The 13,248-nt window shown below is 36.9% G+C and overlaps 1 protein-coding gene across 1 annotated transcript in view; it reads right to left on the reverse strand.

Moving 5' to 3' along the window:
- dapk1 (death-associated protein kinase 1) overlaps positions 1–13,248 on the reverse strand; it is a 198,591-nt gene that overhangs the window by 63,288 nt on the left and 122,055 nt on the right. The window lies entirely within an intron of this gene.

Here is a 13,248-nt window from a genome sequence, read left to right on the forward strand (position 1 = left end):
AATGACAATGTTCCATCTTGCATTAATCAGAGGGGAGTAAGGCATGAAAATCAGTCAGGTGTAATCAATCAATAGCAGATGCTGTCAATTACCTGGTGGAGATAAAAAGCAATGTCTTTGCCACAGCAGTATACTGTACATTTTCACAATGTCTTCGTTACAGAAGTTGTTTAGACCTGATCAGAAATCTTGTTGTAACTCTTACAAATGTCAAGATGTACCTGAGGCAGCAATGCAGGATCACCCAGGTCTCAATTTAAGCCCAGGTCAGCATATCTACAGAAACTGCTGTGTGAGACTATCAAAACTCACACCTGAACAACAACCATATCTGTCAGTCTGATTCTTCCAGTAGTGACCTACCAGACCCTCCCAATCCTAAAACTACGGGCTGGTCCCTCAACACCTGGAGATGAAGGTTCATTTGCCAATGTTGCTTTGGCCGTTGTAAAACAGTCTTTGTCATTGATTGCTCAATCTCCAATAAAAGTGAGTGAGGCAGACCTCATATGAGGAACTAAAAGCACCAAGGATTGACAGTAAGTAGCACGAGGAAGATGTTAGATATTGCAACTGGACAACTATGGAGATCATATAAGGACATGGAAAGAAAATGATAGTCCAGCTATAAGAAAAATTCAAGTGTTCAACTTCAAAAAGTAAAAAGGTGCAAGTTTTGACTATGTTACCAAAAAGTTGGAGTGTGAGGAAAATTGAAGAGGAATTTGGTGCTTTTCACTAAATGTCATGGAAATCCAAGATGTTAGTGAAAGAAAGATTTTGCCAATGCCTAATCCAGAGTCTGGAAAAACACTTTCCAGAAGTACAGAAGAATTAGTAAAGTACTTCTACTTGTCAGTTTCTGTCAGTCTGGAGATGCCCGGAATGAAAGATTGTGTGTCAGTAAAAGAAAATGGGGAGAGAAAGCTGATTCAAGACTAATGCTTTGGATATCATTTCAGTGGAGCAATACAATGCAACCCTCCAGCATCAGATGTTTCCTTCAGGATTGTTCAGAATGTCCAGGAACTACTAATCTCCTTAGCAAACTAGAGGACTACATGGAAAACAGCTCGATTCACAATGTGTATAAGCAATGGACATCAATCGATTGGTCTGTGCTTAAGACAAAGAGCTAGTCAGCTGATTAATTCCTAGAGTCATTCCTGGGTAGTCTTCCAAAAGTTCTATGTCAGGACTACATTTTTTTGGCAAACTCGTGAGTTGGTTTAACCAGGAACATTCTTAGTTGTAGCAGATTTTGCAGAGAATTACAGTTTTGTACTTCAGGATTCTGCTCAGTCATTTAACTTCAGCCAGTATTTTTGTCTGCTATCATCAAGGAGAACAGAAATTGTAGAAAGTCAGCTTTGTCATCATCTCAGACTGTAACACACATGACACACAGACCTACGGGCATCCAAAAAAGATGATCTTCTTTTCAGATGGTTGTGCTGCTCAATATAAGAACTTGAAAAAGATCATCAACTTGTGCAATTATAAGGTGGATTTTGGTATACCTGCAGAATGGCACTTCTTCGCAACATATGGGTTGGAGGGACATTTAAACAACTTATTACACAAGCTAGTCAACAATGACCCACTGATGGGCATATTCTAATTCCACACCAGCGGTTTGAATTTGTTAAGTCTAGAATCAGGAACATCCATTGCCAATTTACCACAACACAGATGTACCAACTTGAAGCTGAATATCCGATGATGAGATTCCAATCAGCAACAATTATTCCAGGAACTCTGAAACTTAGTCACTTTCGTCCGTTGTCAACTGTCAAAGTGGATGTCAGACCCTTTTCAGCCTACATCGAAAGCAGGATTGAAAGGGTGTGCAAACATAGGGACTCACTCGACTTTGCAAGCATCAAAGGTTATGCTGTGGTTGCATATGATAGTAACTGGTGGTTAGGATGTGTTGACGAAACAATGCCCAGCACTGGAGAGTTGAGACTGAACTTTTTACATCCTCATGGACCTTCTCCATCCTACTCATCCTCCCATTACCATCCTGATACACTTTTCATGGATCATCAGGGGATGTGCTTTTAGCAGTTGAACCTGTGTCGGCAACAGGATAGACATACACAATTTCAAGCAATGACACACTTGCTGCATCAAAGGCGCTGATGGAGTATAAATTGAGAGTATAGCCATGGTTTATGTTCTTACATTCCCACGTTACCATTCAAACAGTACAGCTTGTAGGTAACTTATGATTTCATCAAAGTTGAATTTCTTTCCCGACTCAAAGTTGAATTTCTTTCCTGACTCAAAGTTGAATTTCTTTCCTGACTCTAGTGGTCTAAGAGTCCATCTGGTCTCAGTTTAGTTTTTGTGTTAGTTTTTCAGGTTTATGAGGAAAGTCTTGATCTATATTTTCTGAAAACATACAATCAAAGACTGCATGATCTCAAGTATGATTGACTTTATTCAAGGCCTTTTTAGTGGGCCAGTGTCTTTCAAGAAGTCAAAAGTGTGAACTGAAGAGAAAAACTGTTCTGATTTCACCATTAATTCTATTTTGTTTTAGTTACTTTGTCATTATTGTCTTTTTATTCTTTTTTAACTGTAATTTTTGTTTAAATTAAAATTATAATTGGAACATTAATTAATGTCACTACTTACACCTGTGCTTGCCATACTATTTCATGTGAATATGGCTGCTATGAAAAAGGCCCATTGGTGATAGGAAACTATTTGATCCTACCTATAAATAACGATAGCTCAGCAATAATTTCAGAAACCACAGACCAAATTTTCTAGAGATGCTCATGACATTATAATCTATCTTTTGTAAAAAATTTTAAAATAATTTTTTTCTCTATTCAAATTTTAATTCATAGCATGGCAATTTTTCATTTTGGGGATAGTATAGTATTTAGAGCTGGAAAAGAGCTTTAAAACTATATCAGAACCATTTCTGTGCAACTTACATTTAGAGAGATATAGCCAGTCTAATTCATAATCCCCCACCCACCAATAATTTTAAACTTTGTTAGCTTAAATCTCCCTTAATATTGATCCAAGGCATGTGCAATTTCAGTTCCATGTGTTACTCATACGACCAAATCAACATGCCAAGTTTTGTTAAAATCTGTGGCGATGAGGTCCAAAAGTGTGAGGATTTGACATGAAATTACTCACATGGAAAAAGTGTAATGAAAACTATGTTTCCCCTGTTCAGTGCTTTCTTCACTAATTTTCCTTTCAAGGATAACTACATACTTATGTCTATACAAACTCATGCATTTTTTAAATTGCATCATCATGAAGAAAGCTAGTAAAATGCAGCCAAGAAAAAAAATTTTGTTTTCTTTACGGTTAACCTCAACTTTAGATCTTGTTTTACTGTACATTAATAGTATGAATGCTTTCTTAAATAAACTTTCACTATGCCAATGATGTACAAATATACTAACAATATAAATATTAAAAATTTAATCTATAATTAATGAGGAGAATGATATCTACACATCTTGCTTTTCATCTTTGATGAGTAACATCTTAAAACCAATTAATAACATAAGGCAGATAGTAGAATTATACAGAACAAGAGTATCAAGTTTAATCCTAACTAGCAAAATACCCGCGCTTCGCAGCGGAGAAGTAGTGTGTTAAACGTAACATGATTGTCATTGTAATTGTTTTGTCACTGTTGTGAGTGATGAGTGTTGCTGTCATATATATATATATATATATATATTTACACACACACACACTTAAACATATATATATACATATCTATACATATACACATAAATATACACACACACATATATACATACATATATATATCTACATATATACACACAAATACATATATATATATATACATACACACACACATATATAAACATTTATACATATACATACATATCTACATATATACACACACAGCTATTTCGTTCAGTGCAATACGCTGCTTGTTAAAACGGATAACTCCCGCTCTTACGCAAGTCTGCGTGGATATTATGAACTATCGTATTTGTTCAAGTTCTATTTAAATTTTAAATAGAAGGAATTTTTATTTAGTCGACAGAAATATCTTTGGTAGGAATGGTAAAAACAGACAGGAATATTATTTGTGAATAAATCAACTCAAACCTTAAAAACTTATAATATTTTGCTCTCCATAAAATATATCCTGTCTAAATTATACAAGTTAGAAATAAAGTAAACGTTAAAAGAACAAACATTCAAATTTCTTTACTCTTATGTAATTTTATATAAAAATAAACTTAGATTTTAAATATCCCAAAAGATTTTGCTCTACATAAAAATATATCCTGTCAAAATTATACAAATTCAAATATGAACATGCTGCATAAAAAAAGCTAGAAATATAAATAAAATGTGTTCCTTTCAGCAATAAGAAATCAAATCATTCAGTTGTCTTTGCTCATATGTCATTTTAGAGCTGGACGCCTGGCATCTTTTTTTGGCAACAAGTTCGTTTCTGTTTGGTGTGAGATTCTGTGTTGTGGAGATTCTCAGGATGGATTGCAGGTGCTCATCAGTGAGGCGACTCCTGTGTGCTGTTTTGTTAGTCTTTATCACTGAGAAGAGCTTCTCACACAGGTATGTGGTACCAAACATGCACAAGGTTCGAGCCACATGTAGACGGACTTTTTTTGTTCTTCAAAGTCACCAAAGCGCCGTGCAAACTCAGTGCGCTCAGTTTATCAGCAAAGTGCGTATTTGGGAACACCGTAGTGACGACTTGGTTTAACATTACTTGGCAACAGGGAAAGTGGGGCAAATTGCACTGGTGCATTTGTGTCTCCCATAAAAGCAGCTTCACTTGAAATCACTTTGTGATTGTGCACGGTAAAAACGTCCGCTGAAGTGTCAGATTCTTATTTAATTCTTCTGCTTTCTGTATCTTCTGCATTGCATTCAGGTTACCCTGATGTTTTGTCTCATAGTGCCGTCTTAGATTAAATTCTGTAATTACAGCCACGTTAGCTCCACAAATGAGACACACGGGTTCAGTAAACATGCAGCTGAAGCGCTGCATTATGGGATCTGTAGTTTATTGTGTTACCAGCGCTTCATATACCCGGGCCATTAATAACAATAATACAGTATATAAAATGATCTCGCGGGCGGATATAATTACACGCCGGGCGGATGTGGCCCGCCCTTGAGTTTGACACATATGGACTAAATAGAACTTGAAAAGATATATTTTTTTAAATGTGATCGCGCAATTCAGATAGAGTTGACGCGCACTACAGCCTGCATGCCTCAATAAGTCATCCTCCCCTCGCTCTTACTTTTTACCGTTCATCTAATGAATACACTGAGTATTGCTTTACCAAAACAATCATTGATGGCGAATAAAGTATCCATTATTCGAGTATGTAGATCGGGATATATATATATACATATATATATACCCGTATCGCATGAGAAGTAGTGTGTTAAAAAGCTAGAAAAAGAAAAGGAACATTTTAAAAATAACGAACATGACTGTCAATATACAGTATTTGTTTTGTGAATGTTACTGAGTGTTGCTGTCATCAAGGATTTGATTATCATTATTTCTTTCAATCAGGTTCGTATTTGTAGGATGTGTTGTGTTCAAGTTACATTCCGTGTCTGTCAATCGTTGTAAAGATAACAGGTTTCATTCATCGATTCGTTTCTTACTGCATCAATAAACAGCTCATCTTCTTCTTTATCTGAGACCTGACACACTGCATGCACGGGTTTTTTACACTGTCTTCCTTTAGCGGACATTGACTTTTCCACCGTGTGCTTTGTTTCCGCAGTAGTTGGATTTATGAATATGCTTGTATGTATCAGACGCTTCATATTTTTTGCTGCCTTTTCAATTGTGTAATTCGGTTTTTGTTCAGCGCTCTTTGGAACTGCTGCTTTTTATCTGTGCACTGCGTCAGTTCACGTGAGCCACTCGGTGTACATGCATCGAAGGTTCCCAGCTGTGCTGGTGCCATCTCGTGCTATGTCCATGGCTGTATTTAATGTTACCTTAGTCCTGGCACTTAAAACTTTCTCTCGCAGTTTCGCTGAGTTTGTGTCAAACACCACCCTGACCATCTCATCTTCCTCTCCATAAGCACAGTCCTTCACCCGTGAAAATTTACCCGTGGCAGTTTGCTATTGGATTGCCGCTGATGGACGGCCTTATATGGGCAGGCACTAAATTACAAACGCCAGCGGCAGCCTGTCTATGAACTTAAAGTGTAGGTTTACATCATGCTTTGTTTCCGAAGTAGCAGAACTCATGAATATGGTTGTATATGTCACTCGCTCGCTTCTTATTGTTTCGCTGTCTTCTCAATTATATAATGCATGTTTTCTTCAGCGCTTTTTTGAGGTCTTCCTGGTTTTCTATGTACTGCGTGATTACGTGGGAGGCGTGATGATGTCACACGAAACTCCGCCCCACGGCGTTGAAGCTCATCTCCATTACAGTAAATGGAGAAAAACAGCTTCCAGTTATGACCATTACGCGTAGAATTTCGATATAAAACCTGCCCAACTTTTGTAAGGAAGCTGTAAGGAATGAGCCTGCCAAATTTCAGCCTTCCACCCACACGGAAGTTGGAGAATTAGTGATGAGTCAGTGAGTGAGTGAGTGAGTGAGTGAGGGCTTTGCCTTTTATTAGTATAGATATATATATATATTATATATATATATATATAGATAGATATATATATATAGATATATATATATATATATATACAGTGGTGTGAAAAACTATTTGCCCCCTTCCATATTCTTTTGCATGTTTGTCACACAAAATGTTTCTGATCATCAAACACATTTAACCATTAGTCAAATATAACACAAGTAAACACAAAATGAAGTTTTTTAAATTATGGTTTTTATTATTTAGGGAGAAAACAAATCCAAACCTACATGGCCCTGTGTGAAAAAGTAATTGCCCCCTTGTTAAAAAATAACCTAACTGTGGTGTATCACACCTGAGTTCAATTTCCGTAGCCACCCCCAGGCCTGATTACTGCCACATCTGTTTCAATCAAGAAATCACTTAAATAGGAGCTGCCTGACACAGAGAAGTAGACCAAAAGCACCTCAAAAGATAGACAAAAGATCCAAAGAAATTCAGGAACAAATGAGAACAGAAGTAATTGAGATCTATCAGTCTGGTAAAGGTTATAAAGCCATTTCTAAAGCTTTGGGACTCCAGCGAACCACAGTGAGAGCCATTATCCACAAATGGCAAAAACATGGAACAGTGGTGAACCTTCCCAGGAGTGGCCAGCCAACCAAAATTACCCCAAGAGCGCAGAGACGACTCATCCGAGAGGTCAAAAAGACCCCAGGACAACGTCTAAAGAACTGTAGGCCTCACTTGCCTCAATTAAGGTCAGTGTTCACGACTCCACCATAAGAAAGAGACTGGGCATAAACACCTGCATGGCAGATTTCCAAGACGCAAACCACTGTTAAGCAAAAAGAACATTAGGGCTCGTCTCAATTTTGCTAAGAAACATCTGGCGTAAAAGGAACACAGCATTTCAGAAAAAGAACATCATACCAACAGTAAAATATGGTGGTGGTAGTGTGATGGTCTGGGGTTGTTTTGCTGCTTCAGGACCAGGAAGGCTTGCTGTGATAGATGGAACCATGAATTCTACTGTCTACCAAAAAATCCTGAAGGAGAATGTCCGGCCATCTGTTCGTCAACTCAAGCTGAAGCGATCTTGGGTGCTGCAACAGGACAATGACCCAAAACACACCAGCAAATCCACCTCTGAATGGCTGAAGAAAAACAAAATGAAGACTTTGGAGTGGCCTAGTCAAAGTCCTGACCTGAATCCAATTGAGATGCTATGGCATGACCTTAAAAAGGCGGTTCATGCTAGAAAACCCTCAAATAAAGCTGAATTACAACAATTCTGCAAAGATGAGTGGGCCAAAATTCCTCCAGAGTGCTGTAAAAGACTCATTGCAAGTTATCGCAACGCTTGATTGCAGTTATTGCTGCTAAGGGTGGCCCAACCAGTTATTAGGTTCAGGGGGCAATTACTTTTCACACAGGGCCATGTAGGTTTGGATTTTTTTCTCCCTAAATAATCAAAACCATCATTTAAAAACTGCATTTTGTGTTTACTTGTGTTATATTTGACTAATGGTTAAATGTGTTTGATGATCAGAAACATTTTGTGAGACAAACATGCAAAGAATAAGAAATCAGGAAGGGGGCAAATAGTTTTTCACACCACTGTGTATATATATATATATATATATATATATATATATATATATATATATATATAATTTAAATACTCCAGAGTACTGGGATAATTGGATAGTGGCATTTTGGATTTTCCACATGCACAAACAGTCAACATTAAAGGGAAAGTGTGCAAATGTACTTTTGGCAAAGGCTCTTTCCCTGTCTGTCACGTATAATAAGGGTACAGGACTTTTGTGCAGAAGAAATTACTAGTGACTGGTCAGCTTCTCTCTCAGTGCTGCAGAAGTTAAAACACAATACCTCTGCTCCTCTCTTTAATATAAGCTGGACTAATATGAATTATTTATATTTTTAACAAATGGTGCAAATAAATATACTAAATATTGTATTGCAATGGTCAATGGATATATCATCATTATTATTTATTTGACGGATACCTTTGTTTCTTGTTTTCCCGGTGCTCGTGTCCGAGATGTAATGAAACGTGCACCAGCAGTCTACGAGAAACACAAAGAGAGTGCAGTTGGATCAATCGTCTTGCATGCCGGCGTAAACGATATAAGGCACCGACAATCAGAAATCCTGAAGGCTGAATTCGCAGCTTTGATTAAATGAAATCGTCAGACAATCCAACGAGTACTACAGTTGTCTGCTAGGATTGAACAATTGGCTACAGGGTTTCTGAAAGAAGAAGGATGTCGGTTTCATCAACAATTGGAATCTCTTTTTGGAAAGGCCGCGTCTCTTCAAGCGTGATGGCCTGCATCCGAACAGTTTCGCGCCCGGGTCCTCTCCAAAACATATCGAAGGTAATTTGTTTTTCTTGACTATCTATCTCTGCTCTTAACCCCTTCCGAAATAATACTGCTGTGCCAGGACATGATGAATGTTTAATAGAGTCTTCCGTTAAAGTGCACACCATTAATACTGTAATAAGCAATCTCAATGCATGTAGAAAACCTAGGAAATATGGCATAAACTCCAATAATCTAATTAAAATCACTATTTTAGAGGAACAATGTATTAAAACTATAAAACAGATCACAGATTAAACAAAAATACACAGAGAGCGCTAATAATAATAATTTAGTTCCTATTCCAAATAACAATAACGCACATAGTACTCATCTCTGCACCTCCGAAACATTAAATATGGCACTATTAAATGTTAGAGCTTTAACTAACAAAACGTTTTTTATCAACGATCTTATTAGTGATAAAAAAATAGATCTTATTGCACTAAATGAAACATGGCTGAATTCAGATGCGCGCAGTTTTAATCGAATCTGCGCCCGGATTACAGTTTTACTCGCAAACCGCCAGGGAAAAGGGGCGGATTGGCTAACATTTACTCGAGCCGATTAAAATGTAAAGATGTCAGTTTTGGTAAGTTCAAGTCCTTTGAGTATCTCGCCGTTGTTATTCATGGAGATTCTCAAGTTCTAGTACTATCCGTGTATAGACCTCCTAAATATAACGCGTTTTTTGAGGAATTCTCTGACTTAATGTCAATTTTAATTACTATGACACACTCCTAATAGTTGGCGACTTTAATTTTCATATAGATAATCCGTGTGATCTAAAAGTAAAAGAATTTATGAACCTCCTGGATTCTTTTGATTTGAGACAACTCATAAATCAGCCTACACATAAAGCAGGTCATACATTAGACTTAGTGATTACTAAAGGACTGAAAGTTGATATAAAACAGATCATTGATATTGGTCTATCAGACCATTTTCTTCTACTTTTTATATAGAAATAATGATAAAAACACTCATGAGAAGCATATTGTTAAAAACGCTTCTTTGATTCGCAGCAGCTTTAAAACTTACAAACATTTTAAGCAATCAGTCCGTTTATAGTGCCAGCTATAATAGCGAGGACAATGTAAATAGTAAGGTGGAAAGATTTAATTCTAAAGTGAGAGCTGCTGTTGACATAGTTGCACCTGAAAAGACAGTGAAAAAATCTTCTAGCATTGTATACCATGGAAGACCCAAAGAGTGTCTGATTTAAAGAGAACATGCCGTAGAGCTGAGCGTCAATGGAGGAAGACTAAACTTACTATCCACCACGAAATATTAAAAGTCAAAATAACAGAATACAATAACACTGTCCGTCTTGAGAGACGCTGCTATTTCTCAAGATTATAAATAACAATGCTAGTAATCCCAGAGTCTTATTTTCAACAATTGATCGCCTACTAAACCCAGGTAGCTCAAAGGAATGCCTCCTAAGTGCTTCCAGTGAAACCTGTGAGGCTGTCGCTGTATTTTCAATCAAAAATTAATGATATTAGAAATAACATAGTATATCTCCCCAACACTAAGGATCCCCTAAACCCCAGCATCCTGTTATAAACAAATTAAACTCTTTCACTAGGATAGATTTACCTGATTTAAAAAAATAATCTCTCAATTAAAACCCTCCACCTCGCCCTTGACCCGATACCAACAAGGTTTTTCAAAGAAGTATCAGGCGTGCTAATTGATAATGTTCTGACATAGTAAATTCGTCACTAGATACTGGGGTCTTCCCAGACTGTCTTAAGACTGCTGTAGTTAAACCCCTACTTAAGAAACATAATCTTGACCCTCAGCTCTTGAAAATTTTAGACCCATCTCTAACCTGCCTTCTTAAGTAAAGTTCTGAGAAGGCAGTCATTATGCAGTTAAATGACCACCTAAATAAACATGCTATTCTTGATAAATTTCAGTCAGGTTTTAGAACAAATCACAGCACAGAAACTGCACTCGTTAAAGTAGTAAATGACTTGGGTAAATGCAGACAGAGGCCATTTATCTGTTCTCATCCTCTTAGATCTGAGTGCTGCATTTGACACCATTGATCACAACATTCTTAGAAATCGCCTTAGTCAATGGGTGGGCCTCTCTGGCAGTGTCTTAAATTGGTTTGAATCCTACCTGACAGGGAGAAAATATTTTGTTAGTTGTGGGAATTACAACTCAAGACACATGATATCCAATATGGTGTTCCACAAGGCTCTATCCTGGGTCCGCTGTTATTCTCAATCTACATGCTTCCGTTAGGTCAGATTATCTCAGGGCACAACGTGAGCTACCACAGCTATGCTGATGACACACAGCTGTACTTATCAATAGCACCTGATGACCCTGATTCTATTGATTCACTAACACAATGTCTGACTAGTATCTCAGAATGGATGAATAGTAATTTTCTCAAGTTAAATAAAGAGAAAACTGAAATTTTAGTGATCAGCAATAATGGATACAATGAGGCTATTAGAAATAAACTGGATACATTAGGATTAAAAGTCAAGACGGAGGTAAAAAGCTTAGGGGTGATTGTTGACTGTAATCTGAATTTTAAATCACATATTAATCAGATCATTAGGACAGCATTTTTCACTTAAGAAACATAAGTAAAGTTAGACCTCTTATATCACTGAAAGATGCTGAGAAATTAGTTCACGCTTGTTTTCAGTCGACTAGATTACTGTAATGCACTCCTCTCAGGACTACCCAAAAAGATATAAATCGTTTGCAACTAGTGCAGAATGCAGCTGCTAGAATCCTAACTAGGAAAAGAAAATCAGAACACATTTCTCCAGTTTTATGTCACTACACTGGTTACCTGTGTCATTCAGAATTGACTTTAAAATTCTGCTTATGGTTTATAAAGCCTTAAATAATCTCGCCCCATCTTATATATCGGAATGTCTGACACCTTATATTCCAAATCGTAACCTCAGATCCTCAAATGAGTGTCTCCTTAGAATTCCAAGAACAAAACTTAAAAGAAGTGGTGAGGCGGCCTTCTGCTGCTATGCACCTAAAATCTGGAATAGCCTGCCAATAGGAATTCGCCAGGCTGATACAGTAGAGCACTTTAAAACACTGCTGAAAACACATTACTTTAACATGGCCTTTTATAACTTCATTTTAATCGTAATTTAACTTAATCCTGATACTCTGTATGTTCAATTCATCATAATAACTATTCATGGTGGCTCTAAAATCGGTACTGACCCCTACTCTCTTTCTGTTTCTTTTTCCGTTTCTTTGTGGTGGTGGTGGCAGGCCACCACCTACTCAAAGTTTCATGATGCTCTAACAATGATGGACGGATTAAAAGGCAGAAGTCTACGTGACCATCATCATCATCAAGCCCTTCCGTGAGAACCCTAAATCCAAAGAGGACTGTTTCATTTATGTTAGGTAGAATGCCCAGATGGGACTGGGCGGTCTCATGGTCTGGAATCCCTACAGATTTTATTTTTCTCCAGCCGCCTGGAGTTTTTGTTTTTCTGTCCCCTGGCCATTGAACCTTACTCTTATTCGATGTTAATGTTGATTTATTTTGTTTTATAATTGTGTCTTTCATTTTTCTATTCTTTAATATGTAAAGCACTTTGAGCTACTGTTTGTATGAAAATGTGCTATATAAATAAATGTTGTTGTTGTACCTCTGTCTATAGTGCACTGGCAAACAAAATAAAAAAATAATGAAGACGTTTGACTGAGAAATGGGAAAGCGCACAGTTAACAAATGACAAAGAACAATAAAAGCAAAGAAACCTTAGCACTAAAGTTAGTCCCAACAGCGATGGAGCCAGGAAGAGAGCAGAGATGAGAAAAAGGACTAAGTAAAGACTTTGTTGAGTTTCCAAGAGATGTACACTGTTCACATCATACTTATCCTGAAAGCACAATTGCATAAACTATATATACCATGTTTGAACCCTGGAAAAAAATAATTCGATGTGACCGAAACTAAAGCAAAATTTACAAACACAAGAAGAAAATAAAATAAATTTTAACAAAAAAAACTCAAAAAGGTAGGTTATCTAGGGCATGTATGATTTTTTTTTTATTATGCTTGAATAGGTTATTAAATGTAAGTTTTACACATATTTTCTCTTAATTAAAATCAGCACTAATACCTGAAGAATGTATGTATGCAAGTTTAGTAAATAATTTCTTGTGAAAACAGCACAGGAAATATATATACGGTCATAAACCAGATTCAACAATATTAGAATGAATATGTA

This window comes from Polypterus senegalus, chromosome 7, assembly GCF_016835505.1.
Source record: "Polypterus senegalus isolate Bchr_013 chromosome 7, ASM1683550v1, whole genome shotgun sequence".
Classification (NCBI taxonomy): domain Eukaryota; kingdom Metazoa; phylum Chordata; class Cladistia; order Polypteriformes; family Polypteridae; genus Polypterus; species Polypterus senegalus.